Source organism: Macrobrachium nipponense, chromosome 42 (assembly GCF_015104395.2).
Source record: "Macrobrachium nipponense isolate FS-2020 chromosome 42, ASM1510439v2, whole genome shotgun sequence".
In the NCBI taxonomy this organism is placed as follows: domain Eukaryota; kingdom Metazoa; phylum Arthropoda; class Malacostraca; order Decapoda; family Palaemonidae; genus Macrobrachium; species Macrobrachium nipponense.
The window spans coordinates 27,428,366-27,443,365 of NC_061103.1; the positions used below are offsets into that span (position 1 = coordinate 27,428,366).

The 15,000-nt window shown below is 35.3% G+C and overlaps 1 protein-coding gene across 1 annotated transcript in view; it reads left to right on the top strand.

Moving 5' to 3' along the window:
• Positions 1-15,000, top strand: part of LOC135213310 (uncharacterized) — a 160,542-nt gene that overhangs the window by 129,305 nt on the left and 16,237 nt on the right. The gene's annotated exons all lie outside the window — the stretch shown is intronic.

Consider the following 15,000-nt stretch of genomic DNA (forward strand, 5'->3'; position numbering starts at 1 on the left):
ATATTAGTATATGTATGTTTGTCTGTCAGTGTGTATAGATGGGTAGAAACATTTCATCTCAAAGAAAAAACAACAAATATTTCTGAAAGAATAAAAAAATTGTTTTACTTTTCGACTCGTCAGTAGTGCTATTTTCTTAAAGGTCGGAAAAAAATAAGAAAAAAAATGGAAATAACATAAAACATTTCGATGAAAATACAAATAATAACTTTCAAGCTAGTAACACATACTTTTCAAAAATAGTTGCAATCCACAGCAGCCAACTAATAACAAGGTATATAATTAAGCGTACAGGTCAACAAGGTTAACTGGATTTTTAAAATATGCCATTTATTATTATTATTACTATTATCATTATTTTTATTCAGAAGATGAACCCTATTTATATGAAACTACTCCGCAGGGGTCATTGACCTGAAATTCAAACTTCCAAAAAATATGGTACTCATTAGAAAGGAGTAACAGATGGTAATAGAAAAAACGTATATTGAAAAAAACTGATAAATAAAAAGAAAACAACATTAGTAAAATTTCAAAATAGTCCTGTCCGAAAGTTGAACATTGGCCCTTCATGTTATGAGCCGAACGCGTTTTCCACCACCCACACAATAATAAGGGGGGGGGGGGGGGGGGGGGGGGTGGGGAATTAAGCGTGAATGAACAATGAACAAAGATACAGTTTAAAAAATCATTTTCCAACAATACATTGTATGTTCCTGTCTAAGAGATGAAAGGACAGAATTTTTTGCACTGAATTAAAAGCGGTTTTGAAAAAATATGATTTTATCCAATTTCTGTGGCCTGTCCCCAAGAAATTTAACTTTTCACGAAAAAAAACTAAAGCAATTAAGACATAACTGAGTCAAAATCTTGGGAAGGTTTTGCTCTGGAATTCCAGTTACCTGAAATTTTTTTTTCTTTCGGTAATTTAGAAAGCACGAAAGGGGAATACTGATGTTGCGCCAACAACCCTGATGTTATTTTTTTATAAACTAATTCAGAGAATTCCATCAATGTTAACAAAACGTGATAGCGTAATGAAATATGAAGTTACACCATGCAACCGATATATAACCATTTCAAGAAACATCGTCCTAACTGTCTGAAATACGGCTTTAATAATTACAGTCTGACATCAATATGTTCGGATTTCTAAAAAGTGTTATTGTGTCTATACAGGAATCTTTTATTGCCCCATTTCAGTAACATAACAGTAAATGTAGCAAATTAGTAATCATCTCTTTCCCCACTCCTTCACTGAGAAAGAAAATATTTTCATTTTTTATTACATGCAATTTACTCTTAAAGGTGGTAACTCCAGAGGGCGGTTTAACTTCTGTTTTTTCAGAAACTTTTGCTAAAGGCCAACAACTGTGCATTAAATGCTAACTTCCTGATTCAATACTGAGGTCAGCAGATGCTTTAGAAGTGAGGAAGCCATTTGATTGTAAAGCAAACATCTGCAGGACAGAATGCTAATAGACGAAGTGAATTACGGGGTGAATAGAATGAATATACAAATAAACTGATAATATTTTACAAACGATTTCAGGCCCATAAACACCCATTTCGCATAAAATCCAAAGAAGTTTTCATGGCTTTCAAAGTTATCAAGCATATAACAATAATTATGTCGGAGGGAAAATGTTGCCAGTGATACCACGTAGAAAAAAAGCCGATTATTAGGATGGGAGAGAGCCTTACAAACCTTACATCTTGTTCGGGTTGCCCCAGGTCCCTCAGTATGAGGCACCTCTCATGTCTACCAGAGAGTTGCTAGTGCATATTCCGGTATATTTTGCATCTTCCACTCTTGGATGGTCTGGGATGCAGCTTAGATATTTGTCGAGCTTATTCTTAAACACATCTACGCTCACTCCTGATATATTTCTCAGATGAGCTGGCAACGCATTGAATAGACGCTGCATTATCGATACTGGTGCGTAGTGAATTAATGTCCTGTGTGCTTTCCTTATTTTTCCTGGTATAGTTTTGGGCACTATTAATCTACCTCTGCTTGCTCTTTCTGATATTTTTAGCTCCATGATGTTTTCGGCTATTCCTTCTATCTGTTTCCATGCCTGAATTATCATGTATCGTTCTCTTCTCCTTTCTAGACTATAATTTTAAGGATTGTAGTCTTTCCCAGTAGTCAAGATCCTTAACTTCTTCTATTTCAGCTGTAAAGGACCTTTGGGCACTCTCTATTTGTGCAATATCCTTTTGATAGTGTGGGTACCATATCATATTGCAATATTCAATAGAGAGAGAGAGAGAGAGAGAGAGAGAGAGAGAGAGAGAGAGATTATACCCATTAATTCTCTTAGCTGACACCTGAGGGTCATTCTTTCTGCTCAGCAACCTGATCTAGCCTCTCACCTTCCTTCTCTTTATTTCTGCTTAATGACAAAAGCAACGGGGCATGAAGGGCGAGGCTTGGAATTACCGGGATTGCCTGCAGAATCGAGTTTTGCACGCCTTTTTTCTTAATGAAAAATACAAGATGCTATGAAGAGAATGAGGGATAATTATGGTGATGATGGTGCCTGATTATGATTAAAATAGGAGTGAAAGAAGGGATATTTTCTTGTCATTATCAGAACACTGTTATGTTGAAAATCGTTAAGTTCAAAAGAGAGAAAGCCATGACACACACATACACACACACACACACTCACACACAAACAGGGGTTAGCATTGAGAATTAGATATTAAAGACGTCTTTTAGTTATAAAATTAGAGAAATCGTCAGTAGTGCTAAGCAATTTACACACACACACACACACACACACACACACACACACGCATATATATATATATATATATATATATATATATATATATATATATATATATATATATATATATATATATATATATGTAAAGAACGATACTCACTCTGTTACGTCAGTAAATAAGTTTAGCCTCCGAGCAAAAGCAGCGTTGTTCGTTAATGCTAATGGACAGCAGCACCAAAGGAAATAAAATTGTATAAAACGTCCTTCGTCGGAATGCAAGTCAGAGACACAGTCTCTCTCTCTCTCTCTCTCTCTCTCTCTCTCTCTCTCTCTCTCAAAGGGATCTGGATTAGAGACGGACTCTCATGGAATGCTCCTGTGATCCTTTCGAATGGTGTTGCCATAACAATTCTTTTGTGTACGTCTCTCTCTCTCTCTCTCTCTCTCTCTCTCTCTCTCTCTCTCTATATATATATATATATATATATATATATATATATATATATATATATGTATATATATATATACACATACATACATACACACGTGTGCGAGTACATACAGTGCATATGGCTTATATATATTATATGAACACACAATGTATTCATGTAAATGTATATATATATATATATATATATATATATATATATATATATATATATATATATATATATATATATATAAAGTGTGTGTATGTTTGTGTGTGTGTGTGTAAATGTATAGATAATACCTGGAGTGCCTTTCTGAGAGAGAGAGAGAGAGAGAGACATACTCATCCGCAAACCTAGTCGTCTTTCGGGTATTCTGATAAGCGACAGTAAAGCATATCTCTCCTCCGATGCCAAAAGGATGCCGTCTTAGAATCAGCCTCCCCGGCTTACCAAAGCTCTTTTAATTCCTACCTGACTAGACAGCCAATATCCTGGGGTCCTATAAGGCTTTCTACGCGCCAAGATGTTCTCTTCTTTCATGTCTTTTTATCTTCGGTTTTAGAGTTAAAAATAAGAGTAAAAAGCTGGAAAGTTTTGAAATGTAAAAATTAAACACAGCGCTATGGCGTAGACATATATGGTCTTGATGGAGAAGAATGAAAAAAAAAAAAAACGTGCAGGCCTATTTCGGAAGTGCAAGTAGTACAAGGAGAAAGTTACCTAGAAAAGGCAAGTCTACGGTTTTATAAACTTAGTGAAAAGTTGTAATTCAATTGACAAAACAATCAACTACAAACAAATCCTTTGGGACGGCTATAATAATCGGCTCAGTGGTCCTGTAAAACCAATGAAAAACATTAATAATAATAATAATAATAATAATAATAATAATAATAATAATAATAATAATAATAATAATAATAATAATAATAATATTAATAATAATGTTGCTGATAAAGAAGTGAGAATGTGCTGTAAAGAGATCAGTGGTGCACAATATGCAACTATCGTCAACATGTCGTTGAATGTGAGCACGTATATCTATATATATATATATATAATATATATATACATATATATATATATATATACATAAACACAGTAATTGCGGGCTTCTATACAGCTCCCCCAACCTCTTAGGTCAAATAAAGTGCGGATGCCATAAAAGAAGCAAGTGTTTATGCCCAGTACCTATACTATAAAAGTGACATCCACTACACCCAACATCTTGATAGCCCAAATGACATCTCAGATTTTTAAATTCGCCATGTATTTTAAAAACTCTCCCCCAGTGAAAGCCTTGAACCTAAAATGAGAAAAAGGAGAGATAATCTCCGTTCTCATAACCTCACAATTTCCAATGAAAGTTTTTTTTTTTTTATATATGCACCACTTATTTAGGATGAAAGTGTGCCGTATCAAAAATGAGTGAAGAAATTGAGAAACTAGAAGCCATTCCACATACATGCATATGTACATTCATACATACATCCACATACATAAATACACGCAAATATATACACATATATATGTATGTATGTATGTGTGAGTGTGTGTATATGTGTAAGCCCCCTTCCTTTATTGATCAGTCGTCCGTTGTTGCCATAACTAGTATATATCATCCTATTTCTTTATTCTTTGTTATCTTCCTTCCGTTTTCCTTTCTTTCAGTCCTTCTCCTTTCTACAGTATCGTCTTGTTACCATAACTAGTATAAATAATCCTATTTCTTTATTCTTTGTTATCTTCCTTCCGTTTTCCTTTCTTTCAGTCCATCTCCTTTCTACTGTATCGTCTTGTTACCTGTCTACCTTAGCTCCATCAGAGCATCTCTCGGTACCGTTTTCGCGAAGGTCTCAGCTCTCACTTGCCAAGCCCACTCAGTGACTGGACATCACGTTTAATAGAGCTAACGTCTCAGATGACAGACAGACAGACAGACGCAGTCTGCATCCTTCCGCTTATCTGCCCTTCACTAAGGAGAGCGACGCTTGTGCTTGCTTTCCCGATGGTTTCTATGTCCTTAGGTGGCGCTTGCAATGCTTGCATTCCTTGCACCAAAGGAGCCTTCGTGGCGAGGCGGTGTTGGCGCTCTATCAGGGCTGACAGGACCGTGGGAGCCTTGTCCGTCCTTTGTGAAGCGCTTCATTGTTATAACTATGCTTGGGTTGACATTCCAGCGACTGCGATTGTTATGCCGTGGTTGAACTTGCGTTTCCTCTTCTTGTTATGTAAAGATAATTATTTCTTTGTTCTCGTATGTGTTTGTGTGGGAATATGATAGTTTTGTTTTGTTTTAACTGTTATACTTGAATAATTTATATATATATATAAATAATATATAATATTATTATATATATATATATATTTAATATAATATTATTATTGTATTTGTATAATAATATATATACATTATATATATATATATATAATATATATATAATATGTGTATATATAATATATATACATTATATATGTAATGTATGTACGCGAAAAAATATATATATATATATATATATATATATATATATATATATATATATATATATATTTATATATATAAGTTAAACAAAAACAATATCAGCCAAATTCGAAGGGGAACATACATCTGCATTTGTTTTTACTGGATTCTTATTTATTTTTCTTTCTGTTCATTCAAGCGAGTGAGATCTGAATAACATTCATAATCTCAAAGGTGTTCATTATCATTAAGAATGTCTGTTATTTTGGGACAGAGAACAAATCGGTGAGAACATGAACTTTCTTAGTGTTATTGTCAATCTTTTATTCCAGACTCTGGTTGTGCAACACTTACAAGGTAGTGTTTAGGCCTCATATTAAAATGGGCTAAGAAGGCAAGCACCGCCCCCAGTGACGTCACATGACGTCACGGAGTCCTAATATGGATGATAGCGAATCTAAACATATAAGAGAGTTTCTTAGCGTAGACTATGTACGGTTCTTAAACATAAAAAGTCATGTAGATGTACACATGTACAGACTGTGTTTTTATCATACAGACATTATCATCCGTGAAACTGATACTGATCTTATTGTTGTGATCGTGATATAAACAAGTACAAAATGCTCCTTACTGATGCTAGGGGGCTGCACCTGTACTTTGGTATGTTTGATGATGGAAGGTGGATGATTAACATACCAATTTACAACCCTCTTACCTCAGTAGTTTTTAAGATCAGAGGTCGGACAGACAAATAACCAACTCAATAGTTTTCTACTACAGAAAACTAATATAACGGAAACTTCTGTTTCGATGACTTTTGTACCAGTCTTACATATCCTACAATTTTAGGGCAACACTAATCTTACTTTCGAAGGTGGTGATAAACTTCACAAACACCTTCATGAGCATAAGTATCGTGTCCTGAAAAGGATTTTGTTGATTTTCCTATAACCGCAACTACTTATTTTGAAATTTCATATTTTTTTTGTTTATTTTTGGGCTTCGTTTCCAACTTTATATTAACAACCTTATACATAAATACCTCATCATTCATTTTCCTTTTTCTTTTTCCTTTCGATTTCGACAACCATTGGTGCAACTGCACTGAATGGATACTACTTCCCTTTCCCTTGAAAATTAATTGCGTGAAGAAACTTCCGCATTCTCCCGGATTTCTCAAGAGATCCCCAAATCATCTTAAATAGCGTCTGGAATTCATTTTATGACAGGCTAAGTCTTCCTTTCCCCTCTCGGTATTTAATGAGGCGGTACCTTTCCCTCCTTCGGTGTTATAATAAGAAATATAATTACATAACGTCACGATTCGCAATAACCTTACTAGGCAATGTTTTACGAGTAGTCTCTTTCGTTGAATTTCTATAGTTTTCCTTGTGAATAAAACATTACATTTCCTCAATATTCTTGACTTCCCGCCTCTCAGTGCAAAAAGCATTTGTTTATTGAATTAGTTTTTTTCTGAAAAGTAGAATGCTGCAAATGATAATATAATAAGGATTCCTATTAAGTTTCTCCTCTTCAATTTTGAAATCTTTTCTCATACGAGAATTTTAAAAGAATACCTAATTAATGCCGCGTATCTTAAATTATTCATGTATATATATAGTAATAAATATATAAAATATTAAATATATAGATATATATATAATATATATACATATATATATAATATATATATATATATATTATTATATAATAATTTATATAGATATATTATATATATTATTATAGTATATAATTTCAACAAGAGGCTTTTTCAGCTTGAATGAGGGAAGGAACACTAGAAGGAGTCATCCTTCTGGGGTCTAAAATGACATTCTGGGATGAGTCCCCTGCAAAGCGTCAGTGCAGAAATATGTAAATATTGAGTAGACTAACGCCTAAAATTCACAGGAACATGATTTTCTTACATTCCTTCTCTCCTAATCCTGATCCTACTTCCTCCAAACTTCGCCTTCAGTACTCGAAATATATGTTTTGCAAAAAGTTCAAAATCAGTGGTTTTTTATGGCCTTTTATCCTTCATTATAATATATATATATATATCAATATATATATATGATATGATATATATATATATATATATATATATATATATATATATATATATATATACGCTATATATATATATATATAATATATATATATAGTATATATATATTCAACAGAGGCTCAGCTAGAAGAGGAAGGGACGCTAGAAGGAGTCATCCTTCGGGTCTAAATGGACATTCTGGGATGAGTCTGCAAGCTCATGCAAATATGTAAATATTAGTAGACTAACCTAAATTCACATAAGATTTCTTTTTACATTCCTCTCTCCTATCCTGATCCTACTTCCTCCAACTTCCTCAGTACTCGAAATATATGTTGCAAAGTCAAATAGTGTTTTATGGGCCTATCTTCTCTATATATATATATATATATATATATATATATATATATATATATATATATATATATATATATATATATATAGTATATATATATATATATATATATATATATATATATATATATATTCAACAAGAGGCTTTTTCAGCTTAGAAGAGGAAGGACGCTAGAAGGAGTCATCCTTCTGGGTCTAAATGACATTCTGGGATGAGTCTGCAAGCTCATGCAAATATGTAAATATTAGTAGACTAACCTAAATTCACAAGATTTCTTACATTCCTCTCTCCTATCCTGATCCTACTTCCTCCAACTTCCTTCAGTACTCGAAATATATGTTTGCAAAGTTCAAATATGTTTTAATGGGCCTTTTATCTTCATCTATATATATATATATATATATATATATAGTATATATATATATATATATCTATATATATATATAGATACTATATATATATATATATATATATATATATATATATATATATATATATATATATATATATCAACAAGAGGCTTTTTCAGCTTAGAAGAGGAAGGACGCTAGAAGGAGTCATCCTTCTGGGTCTAAATGACATTCTGGGATGAGTCTGCAAGCTCATGCAAATATGTAAATATTAGTAGACTAACCTAAATTCACATAAGATTTCTTACATTCCTCTCTCCTATCCTGATCCTACTTCCTCCAACTTCCTTCGCCTCCAGTGTGCCTGGCAAGACCCGTTGGCAAATCAGTTGGAGCATAAAAAAAAAAAATAAAAGGAGGAGAAATGAGGAGAAGTTTGTGTAGGCCGGGAGTTCGAGATGGACGGAAGTTTTTCATACTTTGGCCGGATGTTGACATCCGAGTTATTTGGTTTGACCCGATGGGATTGTAAGTTTGAGGCCCCTGGGATTCCAGAGACATTGCTTTCTCCCTCTTGGTCGTTGTTGCATTTCACATTTTGCTTATTTGACTTCGATTTGACTTCTTTACTTCGACAAGCTCATGGCTGGGTCCGTCGCTGACCAAAATATTGCATTGCAGGACCTCAGGGTATTCGAGTGTCAAACGCATTGGCCCTCCTGTCAAAAGAGAGAAGAAGAAGAAGAAGAAGAAGAAGAAGAAGAAGAATAAGAAGAAGAAGAAGAAGAAGAAGAAGAGGAGGAAGAGGAATAAGAAGAAGAAGAAGAAGAAGAAGAAGAAGAGAGAGAGAGAGAGAGAGAGAGCAGCTGGGTGGGATCTCGGATTTTGATAACAAGGGTGCATTGCTGTTTCCAATTATGGCCTCTCATTTCTACACAGAGAAGGGACCATACCTTTTCAGTATTTGCGACACGCCAACTTCGTAGACATTATTAATGTCGTATATTACTTCCGCTCGTTTATTGCATTCCTTCCGATTCAATTTTATCTCTACGAGCTCTGCTTTGCGAATGTATGAAATGTTGCTCCTCGTGTCTGATGACTTCTGACACAAATCTGTCTCCTGCCATAATGTTATGGGTCGTTACGTTTATTTTTCTATTGAGAAATATTACAATATGGATTTACCCACATGAAACATTATGGAGTTGAATAATGCAATTAGTTATTTATGGTCTCCTCTAATAACTCTTCTTCTATAGTGTTTGTGATTTTCTCAATTTCATATTGACAGAGTAATTACATACACTAAGCCTGAATAATTAATGTAAACAACGCCATTCTCATAAAAGAAATTCAAAGATTGCATACAAAGATTACAACGAATCTGCAAAAAACAAGATCTGATTATCTATCAAATTACATACAATAAACCTGAATAATTTATGTAAATAACGCCAGTCTCACAAAATAAACTAAAAGAATCCATACACTCTATAACGAACCTGCAAAAATCAAGATTTAAATTTCAAACATCCTCGTATATTGCGGCAATGCAGTAGATATACGTCTCTTCCGTGAATATCTAGCCGCACTACATGATACAATACGCTTTTATATTATGCGTTTCACATAAAAGTTTTCTTCAAATATGAGGCCGCTATAGTTTCCGCTCTTTAAGCTTATGGGTTCCAACATCCAGGTTTTTTTCCCCCGGATATACCAGGGATTGCCGCATTAAAAACTGTACAAGGGCTGGGTCATACGCGGAAAAACATTGCTGCCGGAGCCATGAAGATTCTGATATTGCACGCATCAAATAGTGAAACTGAGGGTTTTAGTAAGGTTTTATAAGGATTTGAAGCCATTTGATCCTGAACATGCGACATGCGTACGGAATCACCACTGATGTAGTTCGGATAACTTACGGCAGAAGTAAGTTCCTCGCTGGATGAGTGGTTTTTGCGCTCGGCTGCCAATCCGGTGGTCCGAAGTTCGAATCCCGGCTCGGCCAATGCGGAATCAGAGGAATTTATTTCTGGTGATAGAAATTCATTTCTCGATATAGTGTGGTTCAGATCCCACAATAAGCTGTAGGTTCCGTTGCTAGGTGACCAATTGGTTCATAGCCACGTAAAAAAATATCTAATCCTTCGAGCCAGCCCTAGGAGAGCTGTTAATCAGCTCAGTGGTCTGGTAAAACTGATATACTTACCTTAAGTAAGGACAGTCACGATTTCCCACGAGGATACTACGGACGTATGGAAATTAAGACGGCATATTCAGAAGCCTAGATACCACACACTAACGCAAAAACAGAGAAAACTTTGGTATATTTGTAGACTGCCATGGGAAACCTTTCGGAAACCTTGGCTATAATGCATGATTTTCCTCTCGAGTCTTGGGAATCTCCAGCTTACTAAAAAAAAAAAAAAAAAAAAAAAAAAAAGTCAATTCGTCCTGCTCCCAATCCAATGCAAAGAAATAAATGAAGAAAAAAATCTCTCAGGCGCATATAAGCAAAAAAAAAAAAAAAAAAAAAAACACACGTACTGATTGGATTGCCTAGTATTTTTTCCACTAAACTGTATCATGTGTTTTGTTGCACCTAGTCCGATGGAATGTTCGACCTGTGTGTGTGTGAGTGTGTGTATGAATGACCTTGTCAGAACTGCTTCAGATTATGCCGGAAGAGGTGATATATCATCAAACTGGCAATGTGACACTACCACTTCTACAGGTTCGATGACTGATATTACTCTCTCTCTCTCTCTCTCTCTCTCTCTCTCTCTCCAGTTACGATTCACATAAGCAACTAACAAAGATGAACCATATCCAAAATTAGGGCTTTTAAAAGATCCACACCCATAACGCTCTTCAGAGAGAGAGAGAGAGAGAGAGAGAGAGAGAGAGGGGGGGGGGGGGGGCGGTCCTCTTCCTTCATTCCATATGCTATGGTTTATAATACGAAAGGTAAACCAGAGAACATAGAAGGAGTCAGAGAAGGGAAAATTCTCCTCCGTTATCGTAATTTTCTTTCGTTCACTTTTTCCCGGGTACGGAATATTGATGAATCTTTCCTACTTTCGTATGAGTAAGCTCAGTAAGCCATCTTCGGGTTTCTCCCCCTCCACCCTATCCCCAATCCCTCCTCCCCTCCCCTCCCCCTCTCTATCTCTCTCTGCTTGTGTAGCCTGTTATTCGAGTCTCATAAATTTTAAGTTTGCTTTGGCTGCTTTCAATTCTTATAAGTCGCTTCCTCTGGGCGGATTTGATCGGATTTCCGTTTTTGGTTTTTAGTGAATTTTTTTCTTTCTGATGAAAAAACTGATAGATTTTGTGGTCTATTTTCATCTTTATATATATACTATATTTTTTATTTTTTCCAGTGTATGGAATATTTTATCAACTAACTGTTGTCTTGTGTATAGAATATATACCAACTGATTGCTTCTTTTACTTGGGGAATTTAGAGATTTTTTGTAATAAAGCTGTAACTGCCCCAATATTGATTATTAGGTTGTATCATTAACGAGTGAAAGACATGAGGTCGAACTACACCAAAAACAGAAACTAGGAACTGCTACAGCTGGGAGTTAAACAGAACAAGAGACCCAAGTTCAGGGCCTCAAGGAAGGAACTTTCATAGACCCAGGAAATATCCAGTACAATGACGTTCGTGAGAGAATGCAGCCAGATTTGAGTACGATAAGATAAGAGGTCAACATCGGAAAGAGTATATTCAAGATCGCGATTTTTTTATTTTTTCATTTTCTGAGATAAAACTTCTCTCTCTCTCTCTCTCTCTCTCTTTTAATGAGGCGAGGTGTCTTTAGGGCATAATCGTTAGCACTCGAAGAGAGAGCAGCCCACCCCAGAGAGAGACTTCCAACCAGAGGAACCAACAGAGCTGTCAACCTTCACAAACGTCGACATTCCCCCATTTCCACTCCCAGCTGTCATCCTTCTCCATTTCGAAAGAACAACATCGATTTCATTTCAGCTTTTATTGTTCTCCTAACATATCCCTGACCCCACTGTCCTTCATCTGTGTTGATCCGGATTTTATAAATCTGCAGTTCATTGGTCACAGCAAGCTCATGTCTCCCCGCCGGTTTCATTTGCGATTCGAGTGGCGTTCCTAAAAAGGTCTCGTATTTTTCCTACATATTTTTCTCTAAAAAATTTCCTCAGTTTTAGATCAGCCTTTGTAGGCAAACATTAATCCTGGTGCCACGAAGCTTTTACAGTCGCATGGTCTGGTGAGGCACAAGCGCTTGAATATTGCCCTTCGGTTTTCTGACGTTTAAAGTTTAGTTTTAGTGTTTAGAGCATTTTAAAATGCAAAACATACGTGCTGACACATATGTATGCATATATTAGTGTGTGTGTGTGAAACATAACAACGATTATAATATTATATGATGGATAATAACAGTTAAAATCTTTTTATTACGAACTCATAAAACCATCTCTCACAAAAAGTTTTTTAAAGGTTCTCATAGATTATCCTCACTACGTGTAACATTTTGGTACTCAGGTGTATTTTATAATCTTTCTACCTGTAAACCGTTTGCCACCGTCATACGTATCTTGAGTTGTTCATCTGGAAGTTTTCAGCTGCAGTCACTATTTCACAATCTCTGTCTCTGTAGTGGTTGTTCTCTGGTACATTACTGGTACCTTTCTATTAGAATAATTTGCGTATAAACTTAGCAGACTCGTAATAATATTTTTTTCCGGAGTGAAATGTCGTGATGGAATAATTTGTACTTGGAACTGTGCATGATTTGAAAGCAACTAAGGTTAGGCAGATTATGAGGTATGAGACTTTAATATTGAATAGGTCAGGTTGCTTCCCGTTTATTTATGAGTGTGTTTCATTACTTGGACTGTACAAATATACATATGGATGTGTATAGCTTCTGAAAATGAAGCTCTTTTGAAAAGTAAGCGGTTTTTAGGATGAAATAAGCTTGAGGATTTGAAATGGCTGGCTAACTCATTACACATACAAGCGCCTCAGTGGCGTGGTCGGTATGGTGTTGGCGTGCCACCTCGGTGGCCGCGAGTTCGATTCTTGGGCATTCCATTGATGAGTGAGAGATGTGTATTTCTGGTGAAAGAAGTTTACTCTCGACGTGGTTCGGCAGTCACGTAAAGCAGTTGGTCCCGTTACTGAATAACCACTGGTTCCATGCAACGTAAAAAACCAAACAAACAAACAAACAAACATTGCACACGCACCGTAGTCTAATTAGAGGGGCTAACGTGCTAAACAAGTCTTACATAGCCACGGCATATAAGCAAGATAGTATTTTATTCGGAATTATGGCAGTCTTGGTCACGGTACAGAGGGTCCAGGTAACACTGGCCTCTTTAAATTTAGTACAAATACGCGTGTAGGTTAGGTCAGGTTAGGTTAGGTTTAGGAAAGAAAGGCTAGAAAGTATCCATGTTTTTCACTCAGTGGTTTATGGTTTCCCCTAGGTTATGTCTGGTCAAGGGAATTGGTTTGATAGTATCCCTCTGTTTAAGTAGTGTTTTTTTTTTTTTTTTTTTTTTTTTTTTTTTTTTTTTTATTCCCAACCAAAAGCTCCCCATCGTGGTCGCGAAATTCAATCTCAGTCACACACAAATTTTTAAAAGCAACATTTACCAAAAGCTGTTTTTCGTCACAACATGACCTGAGTACACCGTTTTGATGACTAGTTTGTAATAATCGGTCGTTTTTAAACAATGAATGGTTGTTGCCTACAAATCTCGCCGTTCAGCTCTGCACAGAAGTTACCCCTTAAAATCAGGGTTTTCTTTGAATGCCAGGAAGTATTTGGATGGTAAAACTCTCTCTCTCTCTCGCTCTCTCTCTCTCTCTCTCTCTCTCTCTCTCTCTCTCTCTCTCTGCATTCCCGGACTGAATTAAGTAGAAAACACGAAGCAATTTTTTTTTTTACCGATGTTGAGAAAACTGAAGGTATTGAAATTAAAAGAATTTTGACTGCATGCAAAGTAATTTGTGCATACTCTAAATAATTTTCTGCATAGAAATGATGCAACGGGATGTTTGGCGAAAGTTCAGTTTTAAATGACTTTTTCAAAAGGAAAGAAAAAGTTGAATGTTGTAACTTACACTTATGTTAATAACCATCGGTTAACAAGATGCTGGAATTCTACGTCAGCAACGCCATGATCAGAATGAATCATTCATGCATTCATTTACTCAATTTTTATTTGCAAGTGAAGTTTTGTTTTAGTTCTATCCAGAAAGTTTAGCTTTACTTTCGAGGGAGTTATGTGACCATTGCTACTGCAACAACTTATGATTTCTATAAATAATAATAATAATAATAATAATAATAATAATAATAATAATAATAATAATAATAATAATATAATAATAATAATAGCTGTTTCAACGGCATTAAGCTTGTAGAGTCTTCTCAACCTGCAGACGAGAAGAATATAATAAGATTAGAGAAGGCTCTCTACAAAGAACTATTTTTATTAACACTGCCCTAAAAGAGGGACTCCTTCCAAATAATAATAATAATAATAATAATAATAATAAACATCCTAAGAGACAGACTGAAATTGCATGACCCTGGGACATAA